Here is a 24,153-nt window from a genome sequence, read left to right as displayed (position 1 = left end):
AAGGAAAAATAGTAGAAAAAGTGCATGAGGCATGCTGTCATTACTGGGAGGACACTACCCCTGCATATTTTCCTGGGGTGCCATTTCAGACAGAATGCTTTTATCACTCTGCTTTAGAAACCTTTGTCTGAGCCAGCCACCTTTTGAATTCAGTGAAGAGAAATAGGCATGTCTAGGGGATGAATCATCTGATTTACTTTATACACCTCCTTTAGACTAAGATGAATCACACCCTAGAAGTACTTATTTTTCTCTATTGACTATAAAGGGAATCAAGATGAATACTCAGATGCAGGCATCTACCTGTGGTCAGATCACTCTTACCCTGCATCTTGTGGGAATAGCTTCAGGTAACATCCCTGTGTGGGCAACCACTACCCTGCCTCTGTCACTAATCCATCCCATAGCTCAAAACCAGCACAGTTGTTCACACATCCATCCACCTCGAAATCCATCACCCACCCAAAACCAGCACAGACACCTGAACACCAAACTTTGCTAGAAGAATCTACATGAACTGACAGGAGAAATTATTAGGAAATATATTACCGTGTTGAAGGAACCCCAGAATGGAAAATTGGAATAACATGCATAGAGGGAAATATTTTAATTGATATAGAAGACAGGATCCTATGAAAACACTAATTTGGGGGGGTGTGCTTTCATTTCCATTGGCAGCTGTAAAACCGAGGACCACAAAAAAGAAGAATTACCAGTTATCAGCAACTTTTGAATTTTTGACAAAACACGAGAAGAAAGAAGAAGAAAGTATCCCTTTGGGGAAATGGTGAATTCACCCCAGAAGAGCCTGTGAAGGCAAAGACAAGTATGGCTGCTTCGCAAAGCCCCAGAGTCCAGGGTGGACAGAGCACAGGGAAGTGGCCGTGGCAGAGCACCTATTAGCATGACTTACAGCACTGCCTCCAACTGCCCTGTGTCCGGGGACAGGGGAATACCCTGCACTAAGACCACCATGCCAGCCAGCATCACTAATCGCCTTTCTCCCCACAGCAGATACTAGTTGAATCCATCACTGGCAGCAGCTTSAGTTCTCCTGAATTACTAGCCCTGATTCAGTTCCATCAGTTTTACAGTTGCATAGTATTCTTTATTTATCTGCTTTTATTTGTASCATCAGCTGTCTACTAGTTGTATTTATTAGATACAACCTGGCTGAAAGATTTCACTGAGGATGAGCTCATCTCATGAACATATGAGACCCAGCTCACACTGTGTTTTTTAAATAAAATCAAATAGAAATATTACTTGCTTATGACACATTCATTACCCACAACTAACATCAGGCCTCATAATTCCTCCCTGACACTGCTTCCTTGATCTGTCAGGGCATTTTCATAGACATCCTTTGTGGATGTCCTTAAGGTTCAGAAAGTCTCCCTATGTCCTGCTCCCAGGCATGCCCTCAGGAGCACTCCCTTGCCCTCAGAGGTGCCCAAAAATACTGCACACACTTCTCACAAGGCATGTACTTGGCAGAAATAACCAGTATTTCTATTAGGCATGTCTATCTACCCTTTGGTCTTTCAAGCATTGACTATACTCACATTCTTCAGCTACAGAAGGAAACATTCATTTGCTCCATTCTGTGGCCCAAGTAGCCAGCAAGAGATTTCCTAAATCAGGGCACAGGAGGACAAGCTGGATTTTTGAGAATGACAGAAGAAATCATAGCACTGTTCATATCTATTAGCACACACCTATAAAACATCCAGGACAAATACAAGTTTTGGTTAAAAACAAACAAAAAAAATTTATAACTTTGATGAAGCATTAAAAGATCATTTTTATTTTTAGAAAGGCAATTTAAAACATCTGGAATTTCAAATAAATCTGTAGATGCAACACTTTTCCATGATATTCATGGAATTTCCCCTGCACTTAGCTCTTAACTGAACTGCCTGGCTGAGGTGAACCAGGCTTMTTCTCCATGTTAGGAAAACCAGCTGGACACAGACCTCTGCTCTGTGTGGACAAACACTGTTTGCCAATGAGCTGTTTTTTCATAGGAAGATATTTGGCTGAGCAGCCATTGCAAAAAACAGGTTTAAGTTTCTAATTAACCTGGCGTCATGAAAGGACCTATGATACACATTATGTTCAGGCCTGGTATCACAGTCTTGTGCTACCAGAGTGCCTGTCACCCTCTCTATGCAACGTATGAGTTGATCCATCTGCAGAGGACCAGTTTCATAGTATACTCTGAAAACAAAAGGCAATATGGCCAGTGGTAGGTCTGTAGCTCACTAGTACACTAGTTRCCTCCAGTACTATCATTTTCTCTTCCACCAGAGAGGGAGATGGGTGAACCAGAGGCAGCTCTCTCCTTCACATTCCAGCCTGAGGACCTGTGCTAAACAGCAGAAAAACATTTCTTCCTACTCGGCATTTCCTTGGGCTGCTTCTGACCTTCTTTGCCTATTAGCAGCAGAAAGTTGTGCCTTACAACACCTGCCCAGAATACCAAGCATTTGGCTTAAAAAGCGGAGAGTCATGAGGAAACGCTGACTACCGCTAAGTAAGTGCCTGTGGAATCCTCTCCCAAGGGAAGTACCTGCAGACACTTTAGCAAATTGGTATGGAGGTACATAGCTTGCCACAGCTGCATCCATTGCTAATCTAATGGAATACTGCTGCAACACAAATAGAGGCAGAGATATTGTCTGGTCTTCCAATGACCTGTTTCAGTGAGCCATTYCAGACCAGCTTGGAACAGAACAACACTGGTTAAATTGGTGTACTTAGGTAAAAGAACATGATCTAACAAATCCATGCCAAACTGAGGACAGCCTGCTTCAGACAGTCATATTTAAAACCTGGTCACCATATACCCTGAAGCTTTTCCCAGCCATTCTGGCATCACACAGGGAAAGAGGAGATAAAACACACAGATTATATAGGGCTTTGTAGATTGCTGTCGACGCTGGGAGGCCTACTCCTACGTCCACTGAGGTCAGTGGCGAGGTTCCCACTGACTTCCCTGGGAGCACAGGCAGAGAGTGTTGAACTGCACACAGAGATGGGGAGGTGAGCACACTCAGAAGGCTGATAGGATGAGCACAGCTCAAAAGCAAGCTGGCACCGACCTTCTGCTGCTGTAGCTGCTCAGTGAGCAGTACTCTTGTGTGACAGAAATTTCAAGGACTCAAATATCACTGTGATTCTCAAAGCCTAGCTTTCAGTGATACAAAAGACCTCAACTTGCAGATTTTTGGCGCTAGGAGACAGTTCATTCACAGCACCATAAAAATTCAAACCTATTCAAGAGCTGACCTTTATTCAACTATCTATTTGAATAATGACACAAGCAATCAGGATAGAGCAATTGTGTTCTCAAGGCTCTATTTCTGAAGATTTTGCCATGTATTTAACTTTACCTCAGAAAATGCCCTTTGCAGAAGGCAGTGTTATATATAGAAGTGCATGATAGCAAGAGACAGACAGGAGCCACAGGGCTGACAATAGGAAGGGTCCAGGCTTTGAAGAAAGATTTGGGGTTTGTCTCTCTTGGTGAGAAATCTTAGTTTTATAGCAGATGAAAAGAAAGAAGGGGGTGGTTCTGGGAGGGATGAGTTATGAGCTCTGTCTCAGAGAAGGAACCATTTCACTTTTCCTTGCCCGCTCCGTGCCACTAGCCCTGCTGCAGATGCTTCCCCTCCTGCAGGTGGACCCACAGGGCAGAGGAAATCCGCCCAGCAAGAGACTGGCCTCTGCAGCAGCCAAGTAAGGCAAAAGCAGCTACAGCTAGGGTAAGTCCTGCCTTCAGCAGCTTTGTTCACTGTGTCAACCCCAGCTGCTCAGCTGGGGCCCTACTCCTCTCTCTTGCCAGGTGGGTAACCTACAGCCAAATGCCCCTCAACTTGGAAGTCAGCACTGTCCACCTGCCTCCAGCATATGACCCTGTCCCAGTTTTGGATTACTCCCATGAGCCATGTTTTTTCCATCTCCCTTTCTGCCCTCCCCAGAAGAGTGGTGCCACTGTCAGAGGTAGCATAAGGACAAGGGTACAGCAAATGCCCATCAATAGCTCTCTCTGACACTGAGCAGCAGCAGATCCATCGTGACACTGGGGTGAGGACCAAGCCGCTGAGCAATGTTTATTGCTATGTGGCATTCAGTTGTCACTGAGCCCACTGGAGTGCCAGTTCTCCACCCTTCCCTAGACAGCAGGGGCAAGGTTTTGCCCATATTCCCTGGGGTTGCCTGCCTCCTGCTGCAACCCTATAGTGAGGGCCTCATGTTGTCCCACGTAAGGAAAGGGCAAACTGAACTGAGTCACCAAGTCTATCTAGAGTAAAACTAGGCATGCCAGTTGGAAAGCAGCCAGGCAGCAATCATAAGCACAACCAAGCACATGGCTTAGGCGGGAGCATTGGTCTGCCTCGGAGATGTACGTACATGGGCGCGTGCAAAACCTTGGCTCCCAGTGTAAAGGACTCGGTGGTTTACTCGCTGCTAAATCAGGTTGCTCAGGAAACCCTTTCCTACCCTGAAGCCTGGCTGTAAGTGCAGGCAGAGACCTGGGGCTGCTCAGCCCCCCACGCGTACCTCCCTCCTGCTGCTGCCTGGCCGCTTCAGGCATACTGATACCCCATGCAGCTTAAGGAAACAGCTCTCTGTGGGGTGCTGTGCAGGAGGCAAATTCCACTACTGGGGTCAAATTCCTGGAGCAAAGAATTTGGAAGTCCTTCAGTATTGGATAAAGACTACAAAATAACAGAGCTCACAGTCCCCTTGGCAGAAGTGAGTTTTAACCAGCAGAGCTTCTTTCTGATCTATCTTGGTCAGTGGACTGTGTAAAATGCGTATGACAGTGATAAATTGGCACAAACACTTAGTGACACTCCTTGACCAAAATTAAGTTATTCACCAACTGATTTCTTAGAATGACTTCTTCAGCTTGTTCTTCCCAAACTTAAATTACAAGTCTGTAATTAATTACTACAGCAACTGAACAGCAAACTTAAAATTGTCACTTAAGAACTAAAGGTCTTTAAAATAAGAGATGTTTACTTTCAGCTAAAAGGACGCATGTTCTAATGTGGTAAACTGTACCTTACCTACATTTTGATTTTTCAAGTAGAAAATAGCTGCTGGCTACATGGGGAAAGGTGAAAATGTCGCTGGATAAAAACTCCAGCTATTTCTCAAAACTGGCTCTAACAAATGTTTTCTGGAAGCTAGAGGTCACTGCACACACAGTCCTAGAGCTTTCAGGCATTAACTTGAAGTTATTGTATTTAACTTGAATTCCTAAAGCAAGGTCAGATAGCTTATCCCAAATGTTAGCAAATTCCAACAACTAGTTTAACACAGATGCTTTCATTTTCTCCAGTGGATGCTTCAGAAGCAAAAAAGGAGTGGTTTCTTTCAAGACTATTGCTTTCTTGGTTCATGCAAACAACAGTCACATTGCGGACAGGCTTTTTGCTTCATCCAAATCTGAATGTAAAGGCTTTGACCTTCCCCCAAAATGTGTTAAGCATGGTCTACAAAGATATATAATTTTTTAATGCATAGGGCAACGGGAGACACTAGATGCCCTGTCACTGAAGTGTTTGGAAAAGGAAAAAGAGCTATTCAGCATTAAAGATTCAGGAATGTCTGTTGACATATTAAGGAAACAACCTCGGGGGACAGCTGACATGGCTCCAAGAAGCATTACCAAGGGAACAGTGACGCAAATGTGTTCCATTTTTACAGGCTGGCAGCTCGCCAGGTTCTCTCGCCTGATGTCTGATGTAATGCTAATCCCTCTCCGGGTTAGCGCTCAGATATCAAGCATAGCAGCTCACTCTGCTGCAATCAATATAGCACACTTTTTATAGAAGAGCCTATAAAAAAAAATCTGCTCTAATATACTAGGAACATGTACAGTAGAGTAACAGCAGGGGAAATCTAATGGCTAACGTGGAACTCATCCAGCATGTGCTTTTGTAAGCATACATGTGTGTGCACAGACCCATGCACAGACCCCCAAATATATCGTGAATGATGACAGTCTAAGTGAGGGCCACACATTGCAAAGGGGAGGCTGTTCATCATATATAACAAGTGCCAGTCAGTTCCTTTAGAAAAGTGATGCATAAGCAGAAGAAAACATAAAAATGGACCTGGAAAATAAAATGTGCTAACAGTTACAGCACTGAGTAAAACGTTCTTATGTGTAATGATGCAGAGATTTTGCACTTCTATGAATACCAAAGGGCTCCATGGATATTAGTGAAGTCTCATGGCAGTTCTGCAGGGTGAACAGTAGAGCCAAGGTGCACAGCACTGAGGCTGAGTGAAGGACTTGCAGTGAGTCACTTCATTCAGCACTCAAAATCCATCAACCTCAGAGTCAATGTGACAATTCCTTTGTTAACTGCCACCAATACCCTAAAACAAGAAATGAGCAGGGGGGTATTCAGCAGAGGAATTCAGGATCCTGAATTACCCTGTAATTGTCTGAGAAGTAATTTGGCTTGCTCACAAGAGAACGATGAAACCTTCAGTAACCAGTAGAGAATACCATCCCAGCTTTACACCTCGTACAATGGAAAGTCCTTCCAGTCCTTAACTGCACCCTAAAACCATGCCAGGGCACTGGCTTGGTACTAACTGATAGTGCACCTTACTAGATCATCAGCCTAGCTCCTGTAAGCAGTAGTCCCACACCAATTTATCTCACAGAACACTTCTCTCATTTCTAAAGTGTCTTTTTGCCTCAGAAAAAAATCTGAAATAAACTATAGATAACAAAGTAGATGAATTCCAGCCTGTATCCAACACTTAGGGTRATGTGTGCCTTTGCAGGCCAATGCATTGCTTGCTTCTACTACTCCTTTACTAGGTAAAATTTAAGGGGAATTCTAGAAAAACAGTATGTTAAAATAGAAGCTAATGTTCCAGTAATATTAGTCCTTGGATTAACTCCTGGCAGACATGGAAAGAATATTAACTTCCTCATTCAGGGTTTCCTGACGAGGTCTGCTTCACAGAACAGGCGGCTAGCTGCGCCGGTATTGTGCTTCTTACAGGAAAATCCAGCTACATGGCCTACAGAGACTGAAAAGGCAACATGCTTAGCCACATCCTTTCTCAGGCCACACTCAAGGCAACTTTTCCATAGCAGTCAGGGTCTATTTGACCAAGTAGCTGCCCCTGCCTTTCACTAGCACCAAAAATGTGCTAGTGGACACCAAGTAAGTGTCCTTCTATAGTAGCCCACAACTGTTCAAAGCCACGATGTGGTGTCAGGCTCCCCTGACATGCTTACCAGCACCCAGCTGCCATCTTACACATCTGTCAGGCATTTCCATGCATTTCTGCCTCCCTTTTGCCAGGAGCTGCCATGGCATGATGCCAATTCTGGCTGCTCCTCCCTCCGCTGCATTATCCCCTGCCAGCTGGGCACTGGCCAGAGCAGCAGTAGTTGYGGGCAGCAGGCGGAAGGCCGGGATGTGAGGAAAGTTTTCGAGGTCCTTCTAACAGGCAGAAAGGCTCAGGAAACAAAAGAAAGAGAGACAGGGCTAGGCAGAAGGTACCGAAAAGAGCTGGGCAGATGTGGGGAGACAAAAGCAGGGGGAGGACAGTGTTGAGCCTCATAACATCCTACCTCACATCTGCTCCCTCATTCCCAAAGAGCCACAAAAATCTCGTGTTCACACTGTCTTCATCACGTCATCTACTCCCTTGCATCCCCAGTCCCCCCACCCATCACCAGCACAGCTCCTGTTTACCACTCTGCCTCCCTCAGCTTCCACACCTCCACGTGTGCTTGACATGCACGTAYGTTCATCCTTCCACGACTTCTTTAGCCACTGCATAGGGAGGGAAGTCTTTTTAGGTAGCAATATCTTTCCCTCTCCAATCAGAGGTATGTTTCATAGAGCTGCACAAAACACAAACACAAAGTCCAAGCACCACCCTGATTCTGGTCTACTTGAAGGAGGCCAGGCTGGAGCGAGGACACACACTTCTGGGAGGACCACAGAAGCCAGCAATGTCACATGTAGGCCAACTACCTCTTCTCAGTGGGGCTTCCCAGTAGAATGAAAACAAATGTGTACCAATTATAGTGCCTTTGAAGATGATCCCCAGCCTTTAACCGTTCTATAGTTCCTTCCATGTTGTGTCAGCAGCGCTCCTGACAGAGCCCATGAGGAGTGTGCCCAAACCAGCCCTTCACCTTAGGAATGTCTGAATTTGAAAGTGAACAAAAAGTGGCTTCTGCTGTATGCAAGACTTTTAATAATCAAATAATTGTCTGTAGCTTTCAACAAGAATACACTTTAAATGAATCGATAGTCTTACTGCAACAGCCTCATAAAACACACAAGTGGAGAACATTAATACAACTACATTACCCTCACTCTGATTTGTGAAGAGGCAAAATGTTTGGTAACTTAACCAAATAACTTAACTGGTTTTGCTTACACAAAAGTAATGGAGGAGCCAGAGTATATTTCTTTTTTCAAAATAAATAAGAAATAGGCAAACAGGCTAGAACCTTTCAAGCAAAAGAAGATACATTTCAGTATACTATATGCATGCTAGCGCTACAGGCATGCCTTCAGTTTGTAGCACATGCACACATGACAGTGAGGGAACTGCAGGCCCACTCCTCCTCATGGCAGTCAGAGATGACCTCATGGAATTGCGACACCATGCCAATGTGCAAAGAAAATACAACTGCTTCCTATGMGATCTATAGGACATTTGCACGATTTTTAACATATGTGCTTGTATTTCCTTGATAGTTTGTGAAATGCTTAAGAACAAACACATTTTGAAAATGTTGATGTAATTATATTTTGGTGGGTTTTTTTGAATTCTGAATGGAGAACATTCTCTATTATTTTTTCCACATGTCCATACTACATTATATTAAAAACATATTCTATTCAGTCAGACATGTGTTGTGTGTTTCCAACTTTGCACAGTTGGAAACATTCGTGTTTAGCATGTAACATATTAGCATCAAAAATCTGATTGCCATCAACAAAATACAGAGAACCTCCTTTGCAGGAAATGGCCTACATTCTGATTATGGAAGGTGATCAGCAAGGGATCATGCATGGCCAAATGGATCAGTTCTGGATGCACATGCAGTTCAGCTGGGTTCCTCAGAGCCCTGAAGAGTGGTGAGGTCTCCTCTCCAGGCAAGACACAAAGTCCAACTGAGAAGAATCCAAACAAGTTAATACTCGGATCTAGGTGGAGTTGTATTCTTAAATTTTAAAACACAAGATACATATCAGTTAGCGTAAGTGCCCTGCAAGGTTCATTGCCTTCCCAGCCTCTCTCACACTTATGGTGTGGTCCAATAATCTCTGACAATCCAATTACTGTGACTCAGGTGTTACTATGCAATCTTTCTTACTCGAATCTCCCCACATTATTGGTGTAATCTTGGAATTATTCAAAGAATTAAAACAAGATAATCTTAGAGGGTCTTTGGAAAAAAAAAGTTCATACAAGGCTGATGTTCATAATCTCTAGTGACCCATTAGTAAAACTCAGTTGTTTTGCAAGGAAAAATCCTTAGATGAACTTCACAAGAGTGAGAAAATGGCAGCTTTTCATTCTCAAAGCAAGAATGGTCCTGTGTTTTCTGTGCAGCAATCATCCTTACCCAGGCCACTCTGTGAAGCAGCTGGGGATTTCCACATTTTTCCTTCGCATAAACAAAGTAAATCTGGGGTGTGGATTGGTCTCCTGTTCCAAACCCTCTGATTCTGTTCCAGAACGAAGGCCCCATCAGGTGCAAAATAAACTCCACTTCCCAACTAGAATAATATGTGCAGTATGTGCAAAGCCTGAGTCAGTGGGTAGGTGGATGGATTCATGTAGGTTCCATATTAATGGAAGAGTCAGAAAGAAAATGCTGGAGTGTTATGCAGACCTTCCCTTTTCCTGCATGATTCGACAGCATGCAGGAAATACTGTTGATGGACATAGGCATTTAGCAAATGAAAAACAAGTATTTTTTTTTCTTGAAGAACMCTGAAATGTGAACATCCTTTTATGAATTATTGGGACTGTGCCTCATTTTATGCTTGAAAACAATTCTGTGGCAACTGGCGATAGTTTTCCTCACTGATTTTCATGTTATGCTCTCTTTTTTGGCATGTGTTTCCCTGTTCCAGACATACATACAATGATTGCAGGCAGGGCTGAGACATCTGAATCCTCCTATGCATCCTGCCAAAAGCAGTACCTGTGCTCCCAACTAAGTGATGTGATGTGCAGGCTCCCCACACTTTCCAGCTCATTCTTCTCTTTCAGATCAGGGCTTCATCCATCCCCATATGTTCTGCTGGATAGAGAACAAAGCTTTTCCAAATCTGAAACAGGAAGACCACAGAACATTCTTGTTTCTACAGCTAGTGAAGAATCTCCTTTAACCCAGAGCACTGAGGTCTGGGTTTTATTTCACACTCTTGCACAAGCATGCATTTGCTACAGAGACAGTTACTCATTCTATTACAAGATTCATGCAAAAGTAAATGAACACTAACCTTGATCTTAACAGTAGCACCTGCATCAAAAGGTGTATTTCTTACTGTCCAAACACCCAGCAAGGAAACCACTTAGCCATATGCCATAAAATGAAGGCATGACTTCCTAGAGAGCTGCACTGAGAACTGGCCTGGTGAACAATGTCCAACCATATGTTCAAGGAAGCCAAAGAAAACACCACTTCCTTATTATACCTATTATGCATTCTTGCTCTGGTCTACTGCATGTGGCTGCGCTACTAAGTCCCTGGCCATCAGAGGAGCCCTGCATCGATCTGACTAGTTGGAGCCACTCCACCCCAGGTCATTATGCTACGTAATTATGACTCCAGACTTACTGACACAATAAATGTGTCTCTAAAAGCGAAGCCCTCGGTGATTTTAGGCAAGGTACTTAACATCTCTGCCTCAGTTTTCCAATTTACAAAAGGGGGCTGATAATACTCCGCCACCTATTCCACAGCAGAGTTCTGAGGATTCATTACTTAATGTAAAGTGGCTAGACGATGAAACCTTGCATGTAAGTGCCAAGTGTTATTACAGTTACCCAGTATTAGCTTCAGTTTCCTTTTTAAAGTGAGGGAAAGTATTCCTTTTAATCTACCAAGATTAGTGCTCTGCACTGCATTTCCTACCAAACTGGGAGTATGAGCGAAATGGGGAAAAATATGTCCCCTTGGATCCCAGTGTACCTTTCACATCCTCACTGAAAAYTGATTTGAAAGTGTCCAACACTTGGTGCAATCCGCTTCAGTCACAAGGCAAAAATCTTATTCTTTCAAGAATTTTTATGAGCCCCAGGAATAAATCAGCTCTAGCAGGGATGGTTAAGAACAATGTGGAGAGTCTGATTTTCCCCAGAGGTAGAGAAATCATTCCAAGCTTTTCTTCAATTTGGTCATGAAACTTTAACAAGAAAATACTGAGGGCCCCTTCTACCACATCACTAGAATATGTACATTAAGACAAATTGTTTGACCAAATTATTTCCTTCTATCTCAAATGAATTAAACTTTAGATTTTAAGTGACAGTTCCAGCACGGCAAACTACATTTATGGCAACATTTTGCTTGGTCAGCATCTTTAAACAGACTCCCATAACCATGTTTGACAATATGACAGTGATGGAAAACGAGAGAACTGGTCATTCTCACACTAGCTGTGCTGCGAGTACAAACTGCAGTAAACAAACACAACAAACAAAAGGACCAGGTCAGTATTTGCAAATGCTGATTATTGGAGACAAAGGAAATGATTTTGTCACTATACAAAAAAAATGGCCTTTTACGATTGCTCTGAAAAAGCCCCCTGCCACTCCGAAGTGTGGAGTGTGCTGCCACTCCTAAGAATTCAGAGCATTCAGCTAATGCATATGGCTCTGCTTCCAACTTCATTAATACGAGATTTTGGCACTGCAGGAGCACCTCATGTACACATTGGATCAAGATCTGGCTTAAGTATACAACTGTGTTTCTGTTGAATTAGCCAGAGCACCCAATATAGTATTTATGCCAGTTTTATGCTGACTGTAGAACAGATGTTACCTGATTCTGTATGATGTCTCCCAGAATTTGTCAAACATATTTGAATCAGCATATTAAGTTTGTGCTAGTTCAGTGCTTTGCAGTGCATGGCTATGATGTTCTGATCCAGCACAGGGTACTTTGTGGTAGATTTACTGTCACATGGAACCATAGTTTAAGACATGCAATGCAGTTAATATGTCTTGCTTACATTAACTAGCTATGCCCTCTCACTGTAAGATTCTGTTTAGTTCCCATATGCATAGCAGGAATTATACAATTCCAGAGAAAAAGCTCGCCTTTGATGGGTACTCCAGGGCTCCAGGTTTCTCAGTGATGCAGTAATTGCCAGGTCCATGTACCTCCTGCATTTAAAATGTTTCTGTCTCTCTTGAGCAAGTAAATAAAAGACACCAAGTTAAAATAAGCAAGGCATGGAAAGAAGAGTCAGATCAGAACAGAAATCTACTGTCCACTCCTGCTTTTCTGACTTCCCATTGAGAGGTGTGTAGAGCCAAGCCACCCTGCACCCTGCACTACTCCACTTTCAACAAACATTGGTCAGATCTTGGAGGATCAGAGCCAGCTTTGGGATGCTGAGGCATGCTGGCAGGAAAAGTCTGCTAGGATACTCCCTCTTCAACATCCCTCCAAAGCAGAACACAGCTGAGTACTACAAAGTGACTGGAGAACTGCAGAAATGTGTGAGCCCYAACAGCTTGCCCGGGCAACAGAGAGGACAGCCACACAGACACTAGGGATGTCAGCATCTGAGATMTTTTCTAGCAACAATTCCCTCTGAAGGGAGCAGCCCTTCAGACAAAGCACTGTGACACATTCTGGTGAATTTTAGGCTATTTTCTCTTCCTTTTCTTCTAATTCCTTAGTCATGGAATCCAGAATAATCAGCCATAACTGGTCAAAAGAGCCACAGAAACAAAATGCCTCTTAGGACTTTGCAGTAAATGTTGGACCAGTAAAAAGAAACTTTACTAACCTAAAAGCAGTGTGAGTCTCTTTGTTTCACCTGCTTTCTCTCATATCTCTGATTTATTTTTCCTCCTTCCACCTCTGATTTTTCTGGTCTTCTCTATGTCATTTTTTCCTCTCTTAATTCTTATTCCAGCTTATAAAAATACTTTGTTTCTCTTGCTCTTCATGTCACTCCTTTTCTTTTCAYGTGGTGTTACCTACTTCTCTCTTTTCCCCCCAGCTGTTCCCATTTATTCCTGGCCACCATCCTCCTCAGTTTCTTTGCTCTTGCTTGCCAGTTCTCCCTTGCTGTTCTCTCTACCCTAGTCCTCCCTGCCTGGTGTTTTCTTTCCTTCAGTTTCTGACTCCTTTTTCCTGGGGAAATTCAGCTCTTTGTTTCACTCCAGCACTTTTATCTTCCCATTCCCCATTCTTGTAGTCCTTCCCATCCTTAAACGTTATGTTATTCTCATTCCCTCTCACCTCACGTCCCTGCAGAACTCCCATATCTTCCCGCATGGGCTAACTGGCAAAATGTCTCCCAGAAGCCAGGGACACCACAGGAGCCACAGTCACAGGAGCAATGTCTACAGACAAGAGACCAGGCTGAAGAGAAGCTCTGTTTGTACACAAGTCAGTTCATGGGGAGTTATTAATTGTACTTATCAGTTTGGTGTGGTTTTCCTAAGAGCAAAGGGTGGGTGAGCAGAGAGGAAAATCCCAAATTTCTCAGTTTCTCTTTCAGACGGCTATGCCTGTTACATCACTGTTATTAATGCTCCCCTGCTTTCCCAGAAAACATCACTGGTGCTTCATAGATGACAAGCTGCTGGTTGCCCCTTCCCTTTCCCCTCTCAGAGATGAGGATGSTTGCTGCGGTCAAAGGCATGCAGTGGTACAGACAGATCCCTTCTTTCACTTACACTGGTATGCAGCTTGGAGCTGCGTCAGCACTTTGGGTGAGATTCTCTTTCCTGTGGCTGGAAGTTGCATCAGAAGCTCACCACAGAGGACAGTTGAGCTACCAGCCATCAGCCAGATAGCAACTGGCAGGGTGCTTGTGCTGTCCTTCCACTAACTTTACTTAGGTAGTTCCCTRCCATGCTGTGAGCTAATCCAAAAATGGGAGAGCCTGAAACATAGAACCCAAGTATTGGGGCTGTTTATTGGTTGGATGAAAAAAATGCTCAATATGCTTTTCAGTTGCTTTGATATACCTCTTTTGCTAATGGTCAGCTTCCATGCTCTCTTCACAGCAAAAGAGTCTARAAACTACCGAGATTAAATCTTTGCCAATTGCAACATTACTAAGTCAACAAAGTTGTGGAAATACATTTATCCCATTGTTAGGGATGGGAGAGCCAAAAATGACAGGGATGTTTAAGGGACAGCCACAAAGATCCCTAGATACCGGGCAGCCAAGTTGAAAGCTCCAAAGGCCATTGCCTTACAAAAGCAGAAGCCAGGCACAGTTGAGCAACTGATGAACATTTGCTTTTCTGCTTCATGTCCTTCCCAATCCTTTCCCTAAGAAATGTAGAGGATTAATACTAATTCTTTACGGATGCAGAGCCTAAATTCACACAAACACGTATGCAACAGGCCAACAATACCTTCATTAAATCCACTGAGAAGCTCAGATGCCRAAACAACTCACCTCCAAGTACTTCACCCAAGTCTCATAGGAAGGCTATGGCAGAGCCCAAAATAGAGCCCAGACCTTCTGACTCCAAGCCATAGGCCCTAACAAAAACACCAGTTCCCCCTCAACACCGGCCCTCTGTTCATACACTACATTGACCAGACTGGAAAAGGCATTCAAAATAAATAAAGCCCCCTTCTTATGCCAAGTTTTAAAAAACATTTTCTTGTCATGCCTGGTTGTTTTTCTCTCACTAGACGTTAGGCAGTCTCCGTGAAGTGAGACAGCTTTCCTTTCAGAATCCTCCAGGAAGCACAGTTGTCTCCCACATGTTACACTTAATGTAACTCAAACAAATGTTTTAGGAAATTCCCCCTAATTCAGTGAAATTGTTAGCTTGGCAGTGGTGCACTGGAAACAGGACTGAAAGATTGTGTCGGATTGTGTTTCTTTTTAAAGTGTACAGGAGAGCTCGGGCTTAAGACGAGCTGCTGAGGAAGACAGAAACTCATGTTACATATAAAGGATTTGGCAGGCCTGAACACAGAAATTTCCAGAAGTGTTTGCGTGGCAACAGCTCTGTGCCAATCCACATTTTTGAGCTACTCTGGCTGGATGCCCAGCCGACAAGAAAGTCTTGTATCTCCACACAGTTCACTGGCTTCCCTGAGGAGTTTCCATACTGCATGGCAACACTGGATAATCTTATTTGTGCGCCAGAAAAACTCCTGCTACTTATACTGTTACTAAATACCAGATGTGCTTAATAAAGAGTAAGTGGAGCCAAACCTAGGGTAATCACATAACCTATCATTAACATTTTCTAAAAACAAAAATGCAATTGGAACACCAGATTACTGTTTTGCTTTGTTTGCTTTACGCCCTATTACTGGAACCCCTAGGGTGCTGGGAACAGAGCGCGGTAGGAGTAGACAGCCCTGGCACKGCTGATGACATTGTTTACAATCACACCCCTGCACATCTGAAACATGTGTGAGAAAGCAAAGGCTAAGCAGATTTCCTTTGCACTCAGCACAAGAGCCGAGCGGGAGGGGAAAATTGCAGCAGGAAGTCTACGCCGAGTGAGAAAGTGCTGGAGTCATATTTCTTTATCCTGTTGAGGTGGCTGGGGGAAAAGAAATAACAGCAGCAGCATGAGTTTGGTCTTTCATGACCTGCACATCCCCAAATCCCTGATGCACAAGAATGCAGAAGTGGGCCTTGCTCCTTGAGKTTTAATGACAACCCAAATCCTCCAAGCCCGTTTAAAACACATTTTTGTGTGAGTCAGGGGCCTAGTCACCACACAAAATGTGCGTGCATGTTTATTATGGATTTAAATGGATGTTGCACGTGTGCATATCTGATGCTGACCAGACCCTTGAGGAAAACAGTTAAGTCATGGCGATGGCAAATGCATTCTGCTGGTACAGGCTCTTAAAGAAGGAGCGATACAAACAYACTGTAGCATTTATAGCCCCTGTGCAACCCCTCAAAGCGGGGGCCTGGTGTGATTCAACTCAGAGCCTGGAAGAGCTGTGAGTCACCCTGTGCAGAGGGGGGAAACAAGACGTGGCTGAACAAGCCAGTTTCTCCCACAGCTGTTTCTGCAGTTGACATAGAGGAATGGAGTCAAATGAATAGAAAAAGTGTTTGTAGCTTTATTTTAATGTCCATTGCTACCCAGCTGGAAGAGAAGCCTGGCAAACATACATTAGCACACATCCCAAGGATGGCCGTCTCTTGTATGCCTGCTTTCTCTGGGCTCATGGAAACAAAGATGACTGGGGATGGGAACAGTGAGAAGCCCAGATCTTGCTTATTATGTACACAAAGCTGGGGAGCAGTGAGTCATCCTCATGATGCAATACGCACAGCAGTGCCATTACTCCAGTCCCTAAAGGAAAATTGTGACCCACATCAGTGGGAGTCACAGCTATGCAAGGGCGGGACRTATGATCCCAGGAGCCAGGCCAAGGGAGCGGGGTGAGGAGGTCACAGCGGGTGTCAGCCCGCCACAGCTTGGGGAGTAGGAAGGTAGCCACCCCCTGTGCTCGGGGCTCCTGGTGTGGCTTAACCCCAGAGTTTACCAGAAGTTGTCTTCTACCTGCAGAAAGAGAAAAGACAGCAGGTCAGGGAAGCACGATGCACTTGATCCCGCCAAGGCAGCCAGCAGTCTGCACCCTCCCCATTTCGCCCCATTTATTGTATGTGTTTTGCAAAGCCTGGCCCAGATGCCATCTCACCTCATGAATTCAACAGTATTCTTAAAGGCTGAGGCAAAGTAACACCGAGTCACACTGCTGCTCTGTGTTGCCCCGAGGCCAAAGAGACGGAATAATCCTCCACTCCCCCACAGGAGCCAGCTGCACAGCAGGAGAGAGCGAGCAGCTCCTTCTGCTTGGTTCAGGATTKTGCCTGATACAAATATTGCTAGGCTGGCCCTTAGTCACCAGCATCAGAGGCTTAGGGCAGCAGACTATTCAAGGCAGCAAAACAAGCATGTCGCCACTGCCTACCTTGCCTACACCATGGTCCTGGAGGCCTGGTGTGCTGCAGTCACCCCTTTGAGGCTGGGCTGAGGAGGACRTGGCTCATCTGTGGGGCAGTGGAGCTTCCTTTGCAATAGGTACCCTGATCACCTGGGTCCTCCCTCCTGACTCTCCCTTCCAGCTCCACTCTCTCCCCCACCCTTTCCTTTCCTGTGGCAGGAGTGGCTCTGGCTTCTCAGCCTTCAGGAGGCAAGACTCAGTTTTGTATATGCTGCAGAGGGGCTTCAAGCAGGCTGTAAATGTGGGCTGCTGCATATCCATGTGGTCTCCTGCTTGTTGCCAGCACCTTTTCTGTCTTCACCGCCTGCCATAATTTCCTGGTTGAGCACAGTCCGCATTTAGCACTGTGTGCAAAACTTCTCGCCAAGGCAGCACAACTTGAACAAAAAGTTGCAGCTGTTCACAGGACCACCACTTCCAAAGAAAGTCCTCCAGTGGGAGGTGAGTGGGTTTGTATCTGCCTAGTAGCATACATGCTTACAGCACTATAATTAATGTCGGACAGATAGAAACGTTTCCTCATCCCTCACACTTTATCATACTGAGCAGTATCCCTCTCCCTACCTAGTGCTAGTGAAGGCAGGAGAGCTGAGCTGGCAGGAGTGAGGCACAGACCCCCCCACCAGTCCGTATGGCAACAACAATGCTACGAGTGCCCCAGCCTGGCCAAGCCCAACTATCCCCAGGGACTCTCACTGCCTCCCTGCAGTACCAAGCAGTGCTAGCGATGGTGATGAGTTTCAGATGGGGTTCAGGGCACTCCTAGAGAGCGAGGAGAGCTGCGTGTGACCTGAAAGCCAAAGTCATTCAGAGCAAGAGATAGCAAGTCTACCCCACCCACAGCAAAAACACAGAATGACCAGCTTTCCCAAATTAAAAACCTGGGAGAGCGGTGAAATATCCAGCAGCTTACTCCCTTGGCTCCCATGTGCCCACTCCCTGTGATCCAAATGATTTGGTATCAGTGGAGTTGCTGGTTTGTGAGAGCCTCACCCCACCAGCTGTAGGCGGTGTATAATACAGCCAGGAGGAAATTAGGTAGTGGCTCCCCAACACTGCATCAGTGTTTCCACTTCAGGCTTTAAGGATCTTCTACCAGTCAGGAAATAGCACAGGAGAACAATTAATCCAACTGTATAAAGGCGCTCCTTCTTTCCCCTCCCTGCTGCCTAGACGCTTGGGTCCCCTGCAGGCCTCTCCCCTAGCAGCCACCTCCAGGCAGCTGCCTCCCTCTCRGTCTCCTCTGGGAGGCTGAGGAAAAACACAGACAGGGCCCGTGGACTGCAAGGGTCCAGGTGCTGGCCCTAGAAACACCCTGTCAAATCTCCCTGCCATACCACCCTTGCATAAGCCTTTGAGTTCAGTTTGTAGCTGTACCAACAGAAAGATGTTTTTCCTACAGTCACATCCAGGAGTCCAGCAATTGTACTGCTCTTTGGAGTTTAGTTTGTTTGTCTATTTTGAAGGGGAATCTATTAGGTGGTCCTGAAAACCAAAACCTAACTCCATCCCTAAGTTGGCAACTGGAAGTCCAGACTCCTGCCAAGGAGTTTGTGGGGTACTCCACAAACAGCTTGCTTCACCTCTCCACCATGAAGCAAAGTCCATTGCTGACAGGAGACCCCATTCTGTTTCCTCTGGCTCTAGTTCGATAGGCTCAGACTCATACAAGGCCAAGCCTCGCTGCTCAAAATTTTGATGAAGGCTCATTTCTTAGATTTAGTGCCCTTCTTTTCTGAAAGAGAAGTCTTTTAACTTATTACTGACATATTGTCTATCATTATAATCTCTTCCTTGCTATGATTCATGTTCAAACTTGCCACTCTARGACCAGAGGGTCCCAAGAGTCCATGGTACAAGCCCAGCCCACATGACAGAAATATCATAGGCAAATTTATACAGAGCACTACTGAAGTTTACTTCTCTTGAGTTTTACGGTGGAACTGGTTGCATATGAGGTTCTTCTATTCTACTGTGGCAGCGTGTAGAGGCCAGGCAGAAGCAGATCTCCATTTTGTAAGGCATTCTACACACCTAAAACATGGGACAGTCCTTGATACAAAGAGTTAACTCTAGAGATACAAGGCAAAAAAGGAATTGAACAGGGAAGCAGAAAGGACAGAAAATGAGTTTTCAAATACTGTCTTAGTGCCATGATCAATGTGAAAAGAGGTGAGTTTTGAGGGCTTTCTCAGGATGCACCTCAGGAAAAGCTGTGAGGAAGTCATGGGAAGAAAAGAGCAAGGAGRGCAGATGCAAGAAGGCTGAGAGGAAGAAGAAGACAACATGGACAGATCCCAGTGCTCTGTTTCTCAGCAGTTAAAGGGCAGAGAGGTATAAGAGGCACAAAAGGGGATCCCTACATACTCAACAGAGGTGCACGGGGTGACTGCTTCATCACTTCAGTTCTTAGCTGGTGAATCTCAGCTGGCCTGGTCTTCCTCCTCGCTGTTGGGTTTCACTCTCTATTTAAGCAACCTGTGCTAGCTTCCATCAAAGTTCAAGCTGGACAAGTGGGCAACACAATGTCAAGAAACAACTCCAGACTAATGCACACAGGAAAGATCTGCTAGAGCTCTCCAACACATTGACAAGTTTTATCTTATCTGTTGCCAGTCATGACAAAAAGCTGGAGGGACAGTGAAGGTTAATCAGGCACTTAAAAGAGCTCAGAACAAGGGAATAGCCAATTACACTGAAGGACATTATATCTGCAATAAAGAGTGAACTCCCAAAACACCATAATGAAGAAAATAAGCTGTTTCTCTTCCCCAGCCCTGCATAAAAAAGGATCTCCACTGGCCACACCAAAAACCACGTGGAAGTGTCATTCTCCTTCACAAGTTCCCACCATCTCCTGAAGGAGGGAGGATGAGCAGTAAAGCCTGTTAGTATTTACAAGAAAATGGCTTAGTGCAAAGTGCTTCTGGGCACAGCTGAGTTGCCAGTAAAATGTATGATAAAAAGCATACTTTCTTTGATGAAGCCTCAGTCGAGTGGTTTATGGGTAAAGGTGAATCTAGTATATATCATATTTGTCTGATGGTAAACGGAGACCATTTGTAAAATCCATCTGACTAGATGTTCTGAGAAAATCTCCATGAAACATCTGTGAACTTTGAATCACTCCATTGTTGTCAGGGTTTCAGCTGGAAATTGTTCTGGATGTGAGAGAATGCTGGGTCACTAATGGCTTATTTCTTACTAAATGCTTCAAGTTTAGGGGCTTTAAGCATATGTAGATATTTTTCTAATTTGCACATTCACATGAAACAAAACATTAGCTGAAGATAAATAACAGAGCAGCTTGTCTTTTGCTTGAATAGTAAAGATCCAAGTTATTAACTGTGTTAAGAAAATAAGTTAAAATATGTGAAAACTATTTTTGGCCCTCTAGAACAGAATGACTCTGTTACTAATCTAGGTTAACAGGCTCTAMGATATAACTGCTCTAGGCCAAAAAGGAAGTTAGGCATTTTATCTAGGCACTAGAAAGAGACTCAGTATATCTAGTGTAAGCTCCTGGCTCTGTCCTTGACATCCTATCATTTTATCTCCATTGCTTCAATACAGCAGAGTATTTGAGAGCACAAAAATGAACTGATTGTTTGTGTGTTTACAACTAGATACACCGCTGAATGACCCTGAAATCCCATCAGAAATGGGAGGCATAATGTGTTTCTACCTCTGCGGAGGAGACTCAGCTCTACCTGGCTTTTCATCCATTCAGCCTGGAGAGAGCATTTTCACATGCCAGAGAAACTCTGAAAGGAAATGCTGAAAAGGCTGCTTCTGCTAAACACCCTTTCCAGTCAGTTCTGCTCATGTGTGAATTTTTACAGCTGATCTCTGAGATTTCRTTAGGGCAGGGGAGAAACACAGCTTACCTAATGCAGTCTTCCCTCGCTGGACTTCCCACTACTTAGAGCCATCCATCAGAGTCTGTGCCAGCTCAGCCCTCCGTGAATTCAGCCTTCTCTCAGTTTTTGGAGCTTTTAAATGATAGTAAAGTCATGGTCATGACTTAAGCCACAGTGAAATAAGGGACTTCTACTCTGAAACAAGAACCTCTATGAGCACACCTCTCAAAATAAAAAAAGGTGTGAAATAAAATTAGTATAGGCRTCGAGTGCTGTGTCTGTGTGTCACTTAACTGTGATGCTGGCTTAAAAAAACTGGCAGTAGGAAATTCACCCATGCAAGCTACTAGATCAAGTTCAGATGTCCTCTATAAGAATTCCCCCTAGTCTGTGTATCTACCTTTAGTTAACTGGTGCACACCTGTGGGTACCCCAGACATGTTTGCCTTTTTCGCTTGCACATACAGACTTGAAAACAACCAAGAGCAACTGCTAGCCTCACCACATACTGCAGGGCATGGCTGGGACAGCCCAGAGTCATCGGCCTCATCCCTCAGTTCTGAGACTCAGCCACGTGTGCTATAGTACACTCACAGTGGCTGAGGGCTGATTACATCAGGGATTTAGGGGTGATGCATTCAGAAAGCTGTTTCACAGGCTCACCCAGGTATTGCTGTAGCTGACTCTGCTTGTTCGCATCACCTGCCCTGCCTGGGGCAAGGATTGGGCTGGCTGCAACTCACCATGATGGCTGCCAGGACACAGGGGCACTTATGGCAGCTCCACCAGGAATTTCACTGTGCTTGCCACATGGAGGAAGCCACTAACAAGCTGCTCTCCTAATGCCAGAGGGGGACAACAGGCTCAAGTCCTCATCCAACTATGTCTCTTCAGCATCACATTGGGAAAGGGTCAGGATCCTCACCTTTCTGCTCCYATCCATGAAGGCTCTCCCTCCCTTCCCCACTTCTGGGCTGCATTCTGCCAGCTATTAAACAGCTGGGAGGGAAAAAAAAATGCTCAAACACCTGTGAGATAAGCTCCTTGCAACTCACTGGAGCAGTAACAGTTATGGGTGATTCTGCAAAGTTTGGCCCAAGCATAATCAATTGTTCTTAGCATGACTAAGCCCAAATTAAGGGCAGAACACCTGCCATCAAGCAAACTAACAAAGGCACAGTAAGAAACCACCCCATCCCTTAAAGTTTAGCATTTAAAGAATCATTACTGTGGGGGGAAAAGGAAAACATTTTCTTCCCATGTTACTGAAGAGGAACTGAGGCAAAAGGCTATTGGAATCTCCCAGTATCACATAGGAAATACGTTGCATGAGCAGGAACAAACACAAATTTCTTCATTCCCAGTCCCATAGCAACCATCCTACTAGTTCCTGCTCAGTATTGCCATCAGGATCCATTCTACCTTTGAAATACCAGCTAGCTTTTAATGGCTAGCTGCCTGTATTACTCCAATAAGCAGCATCTTTTTTTTTTTTTAACAAATTCACTTCAAGTTTCTTTGAGTACTCTGCACACACAGGGTGAAATTTCAGAGACTAATCTTTCCTCCCTTTTCCCAGAACAGCAAACATCTGGGACTACTGAGATATCATCCTGTGGCATTGGCTGACTTTATTCTTTAACGAGTTTCTGTGTAACAACTTCATGATGTTTTTCTAGGAGGACAACTGTCTCATCTAAAACCTTGTCTCGCATATTCCTTTCTTTATAGAAGGCCGTTTTATGCTAAAGCTCTTGAAAGAATTTCCTTTCGTGCTCTGTCCCCACCTTTCTCTGTTTAATTCTTCCCAAATGTTTCTCTGATGCTTAACCTGCAGGTCATCATATTCACCAAAAACAAAGCAAAATGCTGGTTTGAATAAGCTCAGGATACACAGATGTCACTTCTGAAAATTAATGGGCCATATGATACTACCAACTTTATTTGATCCTACTTGCTGGAGCAGCCCAAATTTCTCAGGGGCAGGTTTTTTATCCCACTACATTATTGTTGTTCAAACCCACTAAGCAAATGGAAATGGAATGGAAGCTTGGATGGGCTTGTTTAATAAACAGGCCAGGTAATTCATCTGCAGTATAGCAAATCTGCAGTAAGGCTGTGTCTTCCCTGTCCTGTTTTTCCTTAAATTTCCCCTCTTGGTGGCACAACAGATAGTCCAAAGCAATTGTGACTGTTGTTTGTACAACAGTGTTTAACATTACTCAGGCTTACTAACCTTGGTTATACTAACCTTTTTTAAAGTCTGGTACCTGAGCTTGCCCACACCAGCACCCTCATGTTTGCTGATATTACTGGAACTACTATGGCAAGAGTTATGTTAAATCACTGCAGGGAAACACCAGCATGGTTAAATCTTTGGCTTCATGTTGACTGCCTTTGCCTGATGCAAGAAACCGTTGCTGAGGCAAACATTTTTTTTTTTTTTTTTGAGGGGGGTGGGGTGGGCATGTTAATGGCCTGACAAACCAGGCAGGCAAGAGTAAATCCTATTTTAAAGGTATTTCTCATCCTGCTTGGCACGACTGGGAAGACCAGCCCTGGGGCAGCTGTGCTCTTTCTCTGAGCAAGTGACATTCAGGGCAACAACCCACACTCAAGCCCCAGCCTCCAGCCTTGGGATCTGCTGATGACACAGTTGCAGCTCCCTAGAGTCCTCCCTGCTGCTCTGGAGAGCTGAGGTATGCAGTGAACCCATGGCACCTGCCAAGGCTGGAAGATGTAGCCCTGAGCTTTGAGGATGGGAATGCCCCTGTGAGCTTAGGAGCAGTGCTGGGCTTTGTTTACTCCCCAGCCTCCTCCCACATTTGAAATAAGGATTGAACCCACAGCTGGTGAGAACCAGCTCATGGAAATTCAATGCAGCTCTGCCAGGCAGCAGCAGCTGAAGAGCTGGCAGCAGAATCTATTTTTTATACATAAAACTTGCTGCTTTTTACGACCTTTGCTTTCACAGCAATGCCAGCAAAGCATCCAAGCTGCGTTTCCCCTATTAAAGTATGAATGTAAGACTTTCTGCTGGCCACTTGCATGAAAGAAGTGTTCAAGATAGATAACAGCTAT

This window comes from Rhea americana, unplaced genomic scaffold, assembly GCF_003343005.1.
Source record: "Rhea americana isolate MKP2758 unplaced genomic scaffold, rheAme1 scaffold_43, whole genome shotgun sequence".
NCBI classification, from domain to species: Eukaryota; Metazoa; Chordata; class Aves; order Rheiformes; family Rheidae; genus Rhea; species Rhea americana.
The sequence above is the reverse complement of the archived record's forward strand: the minus strand, read 5'-3'. Positions refer to the sequence as shown.